The following is a 16,620-nucleotide window of genomic DNA, read 5'->3' on the forward strand; positions in this document are numbered from 1 at the left end:
GCTATGGTTGTGACCCAAAGAATCCAAATTCTTTTAATTGCAGAGATTAATATATACATGATATGTATTAATACATATTATATAGAGAATATGATATACATTATATAAATGATAATAAACATACATATATGCCTTTTCATATTTAGCATGTTTTTCCCTCCAACTTTACTTACAATCTTTTAATAAAAATTTCCCCTTTGTGAGACGACAGTCTTGACGTCATATTTTGCATTATATAGAAGTAAAGATTTCAAACACACGGGTGGGCCGCCTTGCAGTGGCACTGTGTTTAGGCACAATGGAAACATTCTAAGGTAAAAATTCAAATTCCTCACATTGGAATTTCGGAAAGTCCTGTTCCTCACAACGGACACAGAGATGCAAAGACCAATCCCAGAAGCCGAGGAGAGAATTTTAGGACTCTCACTTCACTATTCACTCCTCATTATTGACAGCACGACCAGGCTTAGGACAGGGAAAGAGCAATCCAGCGACTGGCATTACGTGTGATCCAAAGGTAAATGGGGATCTGGCTGATTCTGAACCACAGGCACACCGTCCCGTAGCCAGTCCCTGGGCGATGTTCCTGGTCCTTGGAGTTCACGGTCCTTGGACGATGAAGCACACCACGGAAGTCTTCAGCCACACAATCCCTCCCCGAATGGCAGCTTTGCAATGGCTGCCTTGCATTTAAGTAAGGTTTAGGCAAAAATATCCCTATGGGCACAGGTTGCCTCATAGATGCTCCAGTTTAGGTTAAAATGTCAGACTGGCCTGGCGTTTGTACATGTTGGCGGTTGTGAAATTTATTTTAAAACATGTTCTATTGAAACATTTCAGAATGAAACATGAATAACTAGTAAATTCCCTTCCATCTTGAGGTCAAGATACCAAGAGATTTCTCAAGCTTAACAAACATCCAATGTTTGTATAGAAACTTCACTGCCAAAAGAAAAAGAAATTAAGACACAAAATTAATTTTTAAAATATGGGAAAAAAAATCCCTGTGATTTACCTGAGTTGTCAAGGCCTGGAGCCTCCGGCTGCTTGACAGATGTCTATCCTATAATCCAGGATATGACCATGTCGAACTTGTCATCGTTTATGTTCAACAGGACTCCCTCATGCTTAATGAAATGGCTACCAAAGGCTGTTTAGAACATTTCTCAAAAAAAAAAAAAAAAAAAAATACAACTACCTGACATATATTTCCTGGTGAATGGTCTTTACCTCCGCCCAGTAATTTGTGAATCACTCACATGGTCTTTGGGCCAGGAGCGTCCCCTTGACCTGCTCCCAGTCTCTTCTCTTCCAGATTCTCCTCTCAGGCAGGAGGCTCCATTCAGGGGACCCACCCACAGGCCCACCTTCCCATCAGTCTTGGGTCCAACGGGAATTTGCAGTTCTCCTCCTGGGCATCACTCTGTCCAGAGTCTCCACTGCCCATCATAGGCCACTGCTGCACTTGTGGTCTGTGAGGCAGACCCAAGAACTTCCTGAGAGCTGCATTTCTCATCTCTGCCCTCGTGTGCACGTGTGGGCACTGCCGGGTGAAGGAAGAAGGACCAGCTTGGGGACCCCAGCCCTGGCAGCATGTCACTGGGGGGCTCTGAGTTTCTCTGCCCTGCAGAGCCTTCCTACAGCCGGCAGTAGTTATCACGTGTGATGGAGGAACACCACTCACTTGGACACAAAGCCTGGAACACACCCCGGCACTTCCTGCCCCCAACGCCAGCTCTATTCTTTGGAAATCTGCATCGTTTGATTCTGATACTCCTGTGCACAGGACTTTTATTCTGTGTGATGCCTTGGCAGCTGATGCAGTGAACAGCTAAGAAAAACAGTCAGACTTTCAAAGAGGAACACAATTAGGATGTGAAGGATTGAGACTGTATCCAGCTCCCTGGCTTCAGAAAGCTTAGTCGGCTAGAAAGTGGTGCTCTGATGCCTAATTTGATTCAACCTACTCCAAGTTCATTCCTTGTGATTAGGGGGCGGGTTAGATGACTCATAAAGGAAGGGAATCTGCTGGTAGTCACACAAAGCATGGCAATTTCAATAGTGGGACAAGACAAGCCAGAGGGTTGGCTACTCCCAACAAGCCAGGCCAGAAGACAGAGTTTTCTCTGGGCACCATGGGGACCATCAGCTCCAGCTCTCAATGACACTCGACTACCCCAAGCGATGCTGGACCCATGTCATCGGAAGGTCACCGTGGAGTAACACAGACGACATTCCAGGCCTGTTCCTTTCCAGGCATAGTTTGGATGAGTGTTTATGTGGAGTTGGACATTAACACCTGTGAGGTTTTCTCTGTACTCCACAGTCACTGCCTGCTCCAGCCATTCCTGGGGTATATTTCACTAGTTGGTGGCTCCAGTCAAGGGGAGAGACAGAACCATGATTGATAGGGGTAACCGATTCTTCATTTATTTTGTCTTAATTCATTATCTGTGGCTATAACAAAGCAACTGAGATGGAGTATTTTATGGAAAACGGGTTCACTTGACTCGTGATTCTGGAGACTGGTGAGGGCCTTCTTACCACATTACAGCATGGCAGAGGGCATCAGGGCACAACAGTAAGAGCACCAGCTGGGAACTCTTCCTTACGTTAGAGAGTAACGACGGCCGTCATGGGGACCCCACCCTCCAGACTCATTTAGTACTAATCACCTGGCAAAGTCCCTGTTTCCAAATATCATTCACATGTGAATTTGGAAATTAAGTTTCCAACACACAAATTTGGGGGGAAACACATCAAACGAAGGGAATATTTATTTCACAGTTATTTATGAAGGCCTGAAAGAAGAATAAAGCTGCAGAATAAAGCAGGACAGAGACCTTGTGTAAGACCCTCACGTGCCTGCTGTCGACAGGAAGGGAGAGAAAGAAGAAACCAGATAAACAAGGGGCCTGTGGCCCAGGCAGATGAGACAGGGTCGATGACGTGAGAGAGCGAGGTGAGCTGGCTCGTGTGTGAGCTTCGTACGTGAGGCGTGGGATGAAGGTGGGCATTGGATGATGGACTTGATCCTGAGAAGATGGCGGCTGGGGCCTCTGGAATGGACCAGCCAGTGTGAAGGCCCAAGAGGGAAACACGGTCGGGTTACAGGAGAGGACGTGGTGGTAGGAGGCAGATGAGAGTAGTGTCGGGGCCAAGGCACGGAGAGCCCCGCAGGCTAGGACAAGGACTCTGGGTTTTGTTTCCCTGTGTTATGAAGCCAGTGATGTGCAGCATGACATGGTACATGCACTTAAAGCACCACTCTGCTGGAAGCAGGGGGATATGCAGGCAGGAGGTGGACTCTGAGGCTCTGTTATGTCCCAAGGATGATGGCATTTGTCCATGGCCTGGAGGACATGAGAGGTGGGTGAGCTTAGGGTGCAGTGTGGAGGGAGAGCTTGCAGGCCCTGCTGTGGTGGAAGAAGGGGAGTCAGGAGTCGAGCCTGAACCTGTGGCTTTGGGCAGGACTGAGGCAAAGGCATCATCAGGGAGGGAAGATGGATCACAAAGGCGTCGCACGGCCCAGGGTGGAGAAGGTTGAGCAAGTCACGGGCTCTGTCTTCAAGCACCAGGCACCGCTCTCTACAGCTGATCCAGCTCATTAAGGCCCACGAGAGAAGACAGCAGCAACGACCCAAAGAGATACGATTCAGTGCTTCATATCCACCTCTCGCACTTTGAAGGAGCAACTTTACTTTCTGTGGATGTGTCACGTCAGGCCTCTATGTGTCTTTTTTGTTTCTGTGGACAAAAGGTGCAACCAAATCCCATCCCTGCTGGATCTGTAAGGAAGTGCAGGATGGGGCCTCCACCAAGGAGCTCACCAGAGTTGCTTGAGGTTACGAGCGCATGTGTCATCTGTATTTCCTGATATTAACATGACATTCCATCATCCGTATGAGATCCAGAAAAGGCAGCAGCCAGAGGGCAACTCTTCAGTCACTCAAGGTCCTGTCAGGTATTGGTACATGGCAGACACCGTGCTGGGCACTGGTGCAGAATGGTTCTGCCCTCCTGAGCTTACAGTCCTCTGGTGGACACAAGCAGACCTCCAGGGATCCCCACCTCAAAGTCAAGTCACACCAAGAGCAGAAGGGCAGCAAAGGATGGAGACATTGGACCCAGTCTGCAGAGGGTAAATAAGGAACTTGGCTTTTGGAAGACGCCTACATCAATCTCAGAATTCAAGCTCCCAGGCTTCCTCCAATTTCCCCGTACCTATGTAATTGTAAAGAGCATAGTATTTAAATGTAGAAAATTGGACCATTTTCCTCTACAACACAGTGAAAAGTCTTCCAGCGAGCTCAAGACAGGGACTTTGAGTTTTCCTTGACAGATCCACAAAGCCTCACTCACAGCAGCTGCTCCAAAAACATTTGCTTAATGAAACTAACACTTTGAAAGAAAGTAAAAACACCACTCCATTAGCTAGAGCATTACAATTTAAATGACAAGTTTCACTGAAAAGTAATCATGTATGAGTATTCCAATAAAACTTGAGTTTTGTATAAAAATCAAATGAGTTTCGTTATGGCTGAAGATCGAAGCAGCCTCCCAGGCATGTGGAGACTGGTGCAAGGGCCATAATTTCTGCCACTATTGACTAACAAGCTAAACCTCGTTGAACTTCTGAGCCAGAACGAACCAGCTTATTCACAGTCATCTGGGTGCCGTAGGAGCATCACCTGTGACTCACGGCCTTCGTGTCCATCCACCCAATTCAGTCGGTCCCGATGCAGACGGGTCCAGGCCATCACACAGTTGCAAGGGGAGTATTCCTTCCACCTGCAGTTTGCCTGATGCCTAGGGACCAGGATGGATGTCATCGTTTGCTGCTGAGACTCATCCTACCTTCTCTTTGTAAAAGCATTCTAATTTCATTTTAGGGATTCTCCCCTCTTCTGCTTTCCCTATGGATTGGACATGGCTTACAGCATCACCTCCATCTTGGAAGGTGGTCACATGACCAGGTCCAGCCAATCCATACGCCATCTTTCCATCTTTGCTAGTTGGCCCAGGTATGGCTACCAGAAGGAAGTCCACTATGGTCTAACCTGGGTGCTTTCATGTGAACTGTTGGGCAAAGGTAAAGTTCTTTTCACCACGATTCACAAAGATAACAGGAAATAGTCCTGAAGTTGCTGATGTTCTTCTTAGCAAAACCCATCTATCAAAATGTATAAATGCATTCTACTGTTATGTACAACTAATAAGAATAAATAAAATAAATTTTTTTAAAAAATAGATAAATCATGTTAAAAAAAACCCACTTGGCATAAACATAATACAAAGCAAAGAGAAATGTGTGACTATAAATTAATAAAACCTACAGAGTAAATATTATATAAATAGATAAATTATATATTATGTGTATATCTGAAAATTAAATCCATAAATTAATCAAACCTATAGATTAAATTAAATCATATAATTATATAAAAATATATTCTGTATTATGAATAAATTATATATAGATAATTTCAAAGTAATTAAAATTGTACATGACAAGTTGTACATGACAGTAGAATGCATTTATACATTTGATAAATCATACATAAATGAAGTGTAATTTCTTTGGCTTAAGTCAGTGGGAATTGAGTAACTGGTATTTTCAGGCAAAGAGAAAGGAAAAATGGTAAAATGCATAGAATCCTGGCCAAGAAGGATCACCAGAGTCAGCAAATACAGAATACCTACTTAAATTTGAATTTTGGAGGAACAACAAAAATCACTAGTGTAAGTATACCCTCATTTAATATTTGTGTCACAGTGATACTGGGGGAAGATACTTATCACCTTACTGAAATTCAAATTTAACTGTGTATCCTGCACTTGTATGGCGTTCCTATGGCCAGGGAAGTACTAGACCTGGTTTCCATACCTAACTTGGCCACCTGCTTGCCACATAACCTGGAAACTATATCATCACCTCTAAGGTTCATGCCTTTATTTGCATGCTTTAAAGGGACACAATCAAATGAAATCATTACAAAATATACTTGAATAAGTTGCACAGACTACTCTCGCTCAGCAATGGGTAACTATTTGCCCCAACTGGCTTTCCATGAGCTCATCTGTTACCCCACGTGTGTGTTAATGCCAGGAGGCAGGCAGGTCAGATTCTACAGGTCCGTGGAAGAGGCTGGTGACAAGGAAGTCCCCCAATTCCTCCACTACCCTCAGCAGGTCACTGGTTGCTTGGTCACCTCTTATAGCCATCACTTGATAGCCTCCTCAGCTTCCCACACAGCCACATGGAAAGGCAGAAAACAAACCTTTGCTTTTCTATGTCTCTCTCAAGATGCCTGGACCTCTAAAGGCATCCCCAGCAGAACACCTCCATCCCCCTGGCAGGAATAATGTCGCATGTCCACCTTAGAAAACTCACGGGGTCAAAATGCCTCATACTTGGCCACAATGTCTCAGAATTGGTCAAAGCCAACCATGATCACTCCATGGGACTAGAAAAGCCCCTATAAAACCAAATGGCTTCCTGGCCTTAGTGCAAGATGTCCCATTAGCTGGGGGCTGGTGAGGAGAGGGTGAACCTGGGAAGGTCACCAACGGGGTGTGAACATGGCTGCCTTCGTTCTGCACCCCAGGAGCCAACAGAAACTCCAGGATGCAAAGTACACTACCGCTGATTTCTCAGGACATTCTGGAAAACTGAATGGAACCATGAAAGGAGCAGGGATCCCTGCTATAAAGAGCTGGGCCCGAACCATCCCCTGGTTCTGTGACCTCAGCTGAGTCCCCTCATCTTGCTCTGCCTGGGCTCCCATTCTGTGGGTAGCAGGGAAGACACACTGACCCTGCCGTTAAGCACTAATCTGAGTGCCCGGAGTGGAATGCATTTCCAGGGTCAGTGGCTGATTATCACCCTGAAATGACATTTAAAGATGCAAGGGACATCATTCAAAGGCCTGTCCAAGTGAAAGACAAAAGGGGCTTATTTTATTTTTTTATTTTTTTATTTGTTCTAATTAGTTGTACATGACAGTAGAATGCATTTACGCATTTGATAAATCATATGTAAATGGAGCGTAATTTCTCATTTTTCTGGTCGTACCTATTTAGGTTCACATGGGTCACACAGTCATACACTGGCTCTTTTAAACTGTAAAAGCCAGTAAATTCTGGAGGAAGGTTGTCCCGGCCATTTCCCGCATGGACATCTCCACTCCCAGCCACCTGCCATCTTCTAGGTAGGCTCAGGAGGGACCCCTTCAAGAAGTCTGGGCCTGGGTCATTGTACACAGAGTTAAGAGTCGGTCAGTTGGAAACAACTCCCTTTATGGTTTGCCCTGAGACTTCTGTGCCATTTCACATAGGCCAGTAAGCAGCTGGCAGATGGACATGTCTTCTGGTCACTACCAACTTGGGAAATTTCTTAACCAGTAACCCAGAGGTTAAGAGTCTTGTCTCCTCTCACCAAGTGCTTGAATCAGTTTCCACGGACTCGGGGGCTCCACCCTCCGGGTTGTGAGACCCTGGTCTCACTGCATTTCTGAGTCTGTGGGCCAGACCGCGAGGGTAATTTCCTCAGTAGCCCACAAAACCCTGGATTGCACTGCTGTCTTTTGTTTTATTTCGAAATCACCACTCCATGTCCTTGTTTGCTATCACTTGTCCCTCAGATGCCCTAGAGGGACAGATGGCAGATCATAATGTCCAGAGCAGCCAGGGATGCCCTCCATCCTACTTACTTTCACGTGAACAGGTGACCCTCCCCTCCGCACTGGGTAAGGCCCACAATCACGTAAATAACGAGAGTGTACCTTCCTGATGTCTCCCATCCCTGTCTTCTTTGCTCAACCTAGGGCCTCATTTCCTGGCTGATGCTGACATCCACCCCCTGGTCTCCCTCCTTCTGGCTCCAAATTCAGAGTAGAGCTCCTTTTAAGAAGACCAAGTGGAGGTGGACAGCTGGTGCAAGGTCACTGCTTCAGTGACAGTCGGCTTCAGACACTGCCAGGAACACCTGACCTCATCCACGCTGCCGGCCACAGGCTGTGCCCGTGGGCTTGCAGGAGGCCTGGGCTTAGCCTGACTGAACCCACAGGCTCTTTGCAAAGCAGATAGAACTCTGCCTTCCCAGGAAAGATGGGGAAGGGGCCCAGACCAGAACCCAATCCACGGAGAGGGAGGCCCGGAATTCTTCAATTCTCCATGTTTCCTCACGGCTCACGGCCTTCAAAGTCCCTCTCTTGTCATCCAGGAAAGGTCTCCTTCATGCTCATCTCTAGGAGGGCAAATGTCTTGCTCAGTCACGGGGCTCTCGGGGGCCTGCTTTCTGCTGGGAACACATGGCCGACCTCCGTGAGTTATGGGCCGTGGGCTGTGAGCAACGCCTCCGCATGTCATCCGTGATGTGGAGGCGGGGAGGCTGGAGACGGCGTGCGTGCTGGGCAATTTCCAGTCGCACTTGTAGCGGTATCGCCAGAGTAATTAGATTCATGACCTGCCACGGGGAACAGTTTCTCCTACGAACTTATCTAGACTACAGATGCAAGCCCAAACACTCCAGTGGGGCCTCTAAATTCTGACCCAAACTTGAGCAGATCTGACTTCCATCTCAGGCCAGAGGCTGCTTCTGAATTATGGCAGCTTTCTTGCTTCTACCTTGAAGTAAACAGGCCTCTGGGAGTTTCAACAGCCACTTAAAACTTTTCTGTGCCTATCTGGATGGAAAAAAAAAATACAGGTACTGCAAAGCCAGGGAGCAAGCATGCGGGAGAGAAGGCCAAGGGTGGCAAGAACAGGAAGAGGTGCTGCCGTGGCCTCTTGCTCTTCTAGTGCCCGAAGCCCTATTGATGACGTCGTTCCATTGGATTGGCTCAGCCGGCACTCCACCAGAATACGCTTCCCATCCCAATATGACACATGATTTTATCAGCATATTTCATCAGCTTTGATAGGAACCTAAATGGTCACGGCTTCCTCCTCCACCACCACCCCCCCCAATAAAGGACAACCATAAAGGATATTTTAAATTTAAATAAAGCAAGGAAGTGTGATAATTACCCAGAAACCTAAGGAACGGCTATGCACACTGCAATCGGTCATTAGTACCCAGCAATTCAGTCGTCTAGATTGAAACATTTTTTCCCCTCCTTTTAAACAAGCAACTTCCACACCTTCTTAGTGATGTTCTTCCGGGATTCTGGCATGCAGGACGGGAAAGCTGTGGCAGAACCGTAAACGCAGCCCGGTCTCGTCAGGGTCCTTGCTCAGGCCTCTGCGTGCTCAAAGAAAGAAGGAGACCTGGGATGTGGATGTGCCCTTGGCTCTTGGGCTCCTGCAGTGCCCACACAGTGTGTGACCACCTGCCCTCTTGCAGGGAACTGCACTGAGAGCTGGGGAGTGCGGGAGGACAGAGTTTCGGGAGGACGGAATGAGCAATGTCTGCGATTCTGGGAAGGAAATGGTTCCTGGGTTCTTTAAGCCAGACCACATACGTGGAGGACACCCCAAATGACCCCTGCCTGGTCTGCTCCACGCAGCAAGAGAGGGCACAGGAGGGCTCCGCTGGGGTTGCACCCGGTGAGTGAAGGGGGAGCAGAGCACTGCCCTCCAGGGCAGGCCCAGGGGACTTCACAGACCCCAGAGAAGACACATCTCGGAGGGCAGCGGTCAGAGTCAGTCCTGGGTCCTACAGGAACGTGGGAGCCAAGGCAGAGGTCAGTGGGTGCGAGCAAAGGCACGTGTCCAGGACACCGGAGGTTCATGGTGGAGAATGGTCTCTGTGGGGACAGCGGACCCCCTCCTCCATTCGAGAGACACCGAGGGCTTACTATGTGCTAGGCAGAGGTCCCGCCCTGACATGAAGAGCAGCACTCTGCTTGGGCGGACCTTACTGTCCAGCGGTGCAGAAGTAATGCCAGAGGCAAGAGAGGCCCCAAGGGCCGAGCCACCGAGCACCACAGACGGATGCCCAGAGAGAGCCGAGGCCACGGGGGGCATTTTGAGAGAGCACCAAGAACGCAGCTGGTCCACCAGGCACTCGTTTTATTATGTTCTACGAAAAGGGGAGGAAGGAGTTCCCAGGAGCAGAGGTCTGCTCCGTGGCTGTGTGCTGCTGTCCGTCACGCTGGTGACTCTGGCGCCTTTGCCTCTGCTCCTCTGGTTCTCCACCAGCCCTTCAACGTGGATCCTGGTGTCACTGGGCCTGGGTACCACCACAACCATCTGGGCAAGATTCCTGGGGACGCTGTGATGATCCGAAGTTGAGGTTTCTGGTGTGGAGCGGTCCCGGGTTCCCCTCTGAGCCTCTCTGATCACACCCTGTTCCTCCTTTCAGCATTTTCATCAGCCTCAGCTGTCACCTCCAAGCTGCACATACCCCGTGACCCTCTGGGACCAGGAATGTGACCCTTTATAAGAAAACATCCCAATATCTGGCCCCATGGTGCCCAGGACAGAGCTGTTTCCTCTGAGCTCACAGAGGCAGCGCTCATGCGTAGGGTGCTATGGGCTTGAATGTCAGCAACTCTGCTAGACACAGTTCTTTATCTCGACCTGCACCACTGTTACTATTCAATAAACCTTTTGTTCAGTGCACATAATCAGGACGCATTTGTATAGCAATTTTCAGGTGGCAAACTGCTTTCCTGAGGATTATCGTTTTACCAAGCTATTAGGACATCACAAACGTTCTCCAAATTCTTTCTATCCTCCTAGCTTGCCAAGGAGCGGGAATGAGGGCTGAGCATCTTTCTACAGTCTTCAAAGCAATCAAAGAATGAGCTGCTTCTCTCTTAAGGGTGTGGTTGTATAGAATAAAGAGAGAGAAGACAGAACGTCAGCCTTCTCCCCCGCGCAGGGGAGCAGCAAGGCACGGCTAAATAAACACGCAGGGAAAGGGACAAATGAATATTTAGCATCCACCTCATTCAAGGGACGTTAATAGGCATCTTACATAATCTCGTCAAATCAGGACCAGCTGCATAATTTCTGGGGCTGATGCGAAATGCAGATGCAGGTGCCATTATTGGGAAATTATTGAGGATTTCAAGATGGCAGCAGCAAAATATGAAACCAAGCAAGAGCCCCTCTCAGAGCAGAGACCAGGCCTAGCGGCCCTGAAGGTCCCCAGCACAGATCTCCTTCCCCATTTTATATCCGAGGCAAGGGTGAGCAATTTGCCCAAGGACACAGCCGATAGACAGACAGCCAGGCCCAGAATCTGACTGATCTACCCACTGACGATACAAGGACACACAGGCACACACCCAGAACTTAATTGATTTTACTCCAAAAATTATGTAGGCCCCCAAAGCGCCTAACAAAATGAGAAAACTTAATGACTTCATGCCCTTTAGAACTGCTAAGTATTTGTTTGCATTTCATTAAATTTGCAAAGTAAAACTTGATTTAAAATTCCAAGGCTCCATTTCAATGATCAACATCGAAGGCATCAATGAAATGGTTGAATAGATGAGGGGTAAGGGGCCCCCTTTTCTTTTTTTTCTACTTTGTGAACCTTGGAATTTTTTAATGAAAAATTTCATGGCACATGAATCATTATGTGGGGGGGGGATACTAAAACCTGATTGCATTATTGAATTCTGAAATTGCTCCAGATTAGATGAAACTACTTCAAGTCCCCAGGGATGACATCCCAACTCAACCCTTGTAGCTTTAATTGATAGGCAATCTTTCTCTCTATTAGATAAACTGAAGCATGGCAAATGAGCTTTGCTTTGGATAGCTCCAGCTTTCTCTGGCTGTGTCTTCCATTCTAACGTAGTGCACCTCAGTCCTTGTGTCTGCATCTTTCAGAACACGGTCACCCGCCGAGGACTTTATTCAGAAAGGCTTTATGTGCCACTTCTTTGCCAGGCACTTGGCTCTGGTGGGTCCCGATCTGACAAGGTGGTCTTACCTATACGAAGGTAAGATTTGAGCTGAGACCCAAAGATGATGATCCCCCCATGCAAGTGGCTGTGGGATGAGAGTCCAAGGGGGTTGGAGGAGAATGAAATTCCTAGACTAGAACAAGCCCGGGGAGTCTGGCGATCAGATAGGAAGCGGAACACAGGAAGCAAGGAAGTGCCGCTGGCAGATGTGCAACTGGAAATTCAACACTCATTGTCTGCTGCTGCAGGGAGGTCTGAGAGAGGCAGGAGCAGACCAGGAAGACCCCTTTGGTAGGCAGCTGCAGAAGACCCAGGAGAGGCAGGCCCGGGCAAGGGTGGGAGGAATGGAGGTGACGAGAAGCAGGTGGTTTTGAGAGTGTTCTTTGCAAAGGCAGAAACGCCAGGCTGTCCGGTAGATTGAGGGGGAGGAAGAAGTGAAGAAATACCTAGGTTTAGTGCCAGCAACTGAGCAGTCACTCATGCCTTGTGCACAGAGGGGAGGGCCAGGGGCTCTGAGTTGGACCTGGGGGAGGAGCCCTGTCTCAACAGACACCACATCCATTGGTTTCCCATTTTTCTCAACCTCAACCCCACCATGAAAATCATTTCATTCCCATCTTTCTTGCCCACAGCCCCTCTCATTTCAACTGGTAGGTGTTTCTGAGGTGTTTACTGTCGGGTACCTTTACACTGGACATGCACACAAATAGACACCCCAGCTTTAACCCCTGGGTGAAGGAGAATTCTGGCATGCTGGTTAATAAGGGCTTTTGCAGACCAGGGAGCCTGGCATTGTAACCCAGCTTGGGTTTGGAGCTGGGTCTTTGGATGGGAAGGAGCTATTTTGGGTCACAGCATGGGATTAGAGGTAAGCAAACGAGCTACATTTACGAGGGTGCAGAATAGTGACCCTGGGTGCCCCTGTCTCCACCCTGCACCGGGGCACCAGGCCCAGGACTTTTCTCCAAGCAGAAATTCAGTAGCTGGTTGTCAAATGGGTGGCAGGAAGGGTCAGAAAGGTGTTTCTGGATTCTTTAGCATGATTGTTAGAATATAGCTTGGATCCAGGTATCAGCTTCACTCTGCCCAGCGGCCTGAGATGACCATCTAACTCTCAATCCTATTCAGGAACAAATGTCTCTGGTCACGAAGGAGCTAAGCAGCCAAATAGGTCCGAGTTCACCCTCACTCCAGAGCAAAGAACTCAGAACACAAGCTCCAGGAGCAAGGGTCTCATCCGAGCCCTGTGCAGAGTAGCAACACCATTAATCATTTCAAAGATGACAAAACCTGGTCCACTTGTTTTTCCTCTGCCTCGTGTTATGTGTCTATTGTAATCCCACCACTGGTTCCCATCACCCCGAGGTTTCAAACAACTGACACATGTCACCAAACCTCAAAAAACACTTCAGGGCAGGCTCAAGATACCCCCATTTAAAAGAAGGCTTGCAGGTTCTTTGAAAAGGAAAACCTATCATTTCAGCCTGAAACTAGAACAGCGGATGGTGTGAAATATGCTGAAGATAACACAAGGGTTCATCTTGCTGGTTCCCAGCCATGATGCCTGCACTTCTCCTGGGTCCCTCTAAAAGGAACTCCATTCATCAGAACACAAAGTGAAGAGCCTTCACCCAGCAACGCAATCTGCCCACCGGGTTCCCGGGACCACGGGAGCACTGACCACGTATTCAGCCGAGCACTTGCGTGGAAGGAACGGTTCCCAGCTCACTCCAATAAATACCTAAGGTCAAATGTCAAGCATCAAAAATATCATCTGAGTTGTTAGAATCACGTGGCTGCTGTTGGGAGGACTGCGTATAATGGAATATCCATCAAGGCCAAACAAAGCCCCCGCCCTCCCCGGGAGGGAAGCTGACAGCACGGCTCTTCCACGTGAGGCCGACGTGGGCAGAAGCAGCAGCGGGAGCCTTGACATGTGTCACCTCCCTTGGCTGCAGACGTATTACAAGAAATTACATGGGATGCTATCAGAAAATTGAAAATCCAATGAGTGTTTCACTTAGTTACTGTAATTCTTCAATGCTATTCCAATCTTGTGCAAATTAGAAGCCACTTACAGCTCCCAAGCCTGACAGAAGACTGAAAGAGGTTTTCATTATGCTTTTAATAGGTTTATTGGGAGATTTCCTATTAAAAGGTGCTCAAGGAGAGGGATGTATTAGATCTCTGGATTAAAAGAGATCTTCGGGAGGTAACCAAGATGGTACCCCAAATTTTCCATACACAGTAAGTAGGATGCCTAATGAATCATCTTTGATAGGAGATTCGGATAGAACCAATACTAGCCTAATTATGACCCCAGAATGTCCAGTGCATGGCACCCCAGTGGCCAGCATCTGCAGAGGCTAACCCCCCGACTCATGCTACGGGAACGTGTGCCTTACAAACAGGGAAAAAAAAAAAAAAAAAACACAAGTACTCTGACTACACGGGCAGACTCAGATTTACTTCCTAAGAGATTGGGAGCAAAACCCGAGCTGCCCCACATCACCAGCAATGACCACCAGGGGATCCTTCAAATTATTTAATAATTGTCAGCACTGCCTAGGAGGCATGCATGATTTGGGGAAGCGACAACCCTCAAAGTTAAATCAGCATCACCTGGGTGCCTATGGTAAGCATCCTTTGGCCCAAAATAAAGAGACCACTTCTCAAAAGCAAAAGGAAGAGACGTGAGTCTGGAGAGGCTTTTTCTTCGACACCCAAGGGCAGCCTTCGCTGCAGCAGCACTGGGCTCACTTCCTGCAAGGACCGTACAAGAATGTACAGTGATTTGATGAAATAACACTTCAGGCCATCCATCCAGCTTATGAGCATAATGGTATGTTAAGATAAAGCACTTCTTCTCTGGTACACAAACCCATCTATAATGGCTAAGAAAATGTTTTCATTAAAACGTGCGGGTATAGAAAACTCGACTCTCAACTCCGTTTCCATGGGAACCAGCAATTCAACTTTTCAGTGCACTCAATGACAGTTCCTTTCTCTTAGCTGTTATTCCTGAAGAGCATTTGTGAATAAAATTTTAAGAGGGAAATCTCTGGACAAAGTGTGGCCTAGGCAGAGAACTAAGGGGAGCTCATCAGTCCTACCTGCAGCTCTCTGGTCCCCAGCAGCTTAGCCAATTCACCCACTTAACAGGTCCAGGTGGACTAGCCCTCATCTGAAATGCTGGGAACCAGAAGCTTTGGATTTCAGATTTTCAGATGCGGAATGGCCAACCTGTATTTATTAAGCATCTGTCAGGAGCTACACTCATGCTCAGGACCCACTGTAAAGGAACTAAGACGAAGGAAGAAGGCCTTCAAGAGCAAAAGAGGAGGAAGACTCTCTGCTAGTCAGAAAGTACCTGGGAAATTAGGAGGAGGCACGGAGCAGGGACCAGGTGCTGGATGACAGACATAACTTGCCAACAAAAGACAGGGAGAGGCTCAGCTAACAGCTGTGGACAGTACCTAGGAAGAATCAGAGACCAGAGAACTTGGAGGACAAGCGGTGAGCCACTGGGTGCAGACAGAACCAGAGGCTGTTTAAGGGAAGGGATTCATCACTCACTCATTCATTTTCTCACTCACTCAACAGAAAGGTGGACGCTCTTGTCTCTGGCCCTCCTCTGAGCTGGAATGCTCTATTTAAGAAAGAAAAATCATTGTCCTTTTGACACTAACCTTCTGGGAGACCTTAGAGTATGCTTTGAAAATCTGTCTGAAGAGTCGGATCTTTTGGTAGCAGCAAAAAAAGAATCCATAAAAGAAAGTTATACCAAAGAGTTTGTTTTTAGGGAAATTAATCGGAGATGGAGAATTGAGAGAAAGCTCAGAAGCAAGAGGGCCTTTGTCTTCTCCTTGATCAGATAGCGGACTTTTAAAAAACTTTGCTCCTAACTTTCTTCTAAGTAAATCAGTGGACAATGATGGCATAATGAAAAATAAAATTCATTTTTAAAAAAAGGCATTTTATGTGGCAATTAGGTAAAGAGAGATGAAAACAGCATAATGGAATCTGAAAGGTTTCAGAAGGAAAGGGAGATGTTTGGGAGCAAAATGAACAGGGCTTAGCAGGTGGGCGGACAAAGACAGGAAGTCATCACACGGACGCAGGAAGGGATGCCGGACGCCTCGTGCAGCACACGGGCCACACCAGGGGACGCACAGGATGAACCCCGACAGCAAAGAGGTGGAGGACAGGGCCATCGTGAGAGGCAGCTCCTAGCCGATGACCCGGAGTGAGCAGACCAGTGTGAACCCGCGAGCAGCAGGTCACCTCCTGAGACTGGCCGGTGGGAAACAGAGCTCTCGGGCCCTCCATTTTTCTCCTGTGAAATAGTCAACTTTGTCTCTAAAGCAATGGGAGGGTGAGGGGGCTAATGTGGAGAGCGCTGGGAATGGAGACAGGGTGGCCTTCGGAAGGGGCACCCACGGTGACTGGCCACAAGGCTGGACAGAGGTGCAGGAAGGGAGAGGAGGGTGGGGTTCAGGAGGACAGTCTGGAGGGCTACCTGCATCTATCCCCTGCCCACGAGAACCCAAGATGGACAGAACTGGGAATAGGTCATGGACAACCACAAGCTTGGGTCTCACCTAGGACATCGAAAGACGAAGACCAGTGGCTATGTGGGTCAGTGTCATGGCAGGGACGGAGGAGAACAAGGTTTGGAACCTGACTGAGCACAGAAGGTCCCTGTGACCTTGGAGATGGTGATCTCTGTAGTCAGTGTAGAGTCTGATGAAAGGGG

At 48.0% G+C, this 16,620-nt stretch overlaps 1 protein-coding gene across 1 annotated transcript in view; it reads right to left on the bottom strand.

Moving 5' to 3' along the window:
• The window catches only part of Rbfox1 (RNA binding fox-1 homolog 1), a 1,331,252-nt gene that overhangs the window by 1,221,220 nt on the left and 93,412 nt on the right, over positions 1-16,620 (bottom strand). The gene's annotated exons all lie outside the window — the stretch shown is intronic.

The sequence above is a fragment of the Sciurus carolinensis genome, chromosome 18 (genome assembly GCF_902686445.1).
Source record: "Sciurus carolinensis chromosome 18, mSciCar1.2, whole genome shotgun sequence".
NCBI classification, from domain to species: Eukaryota; Metazoa; Chordata; class Mammalia; order Rodentia; family Sciuridae; genus Sciurus; species Sciurus carolinensis.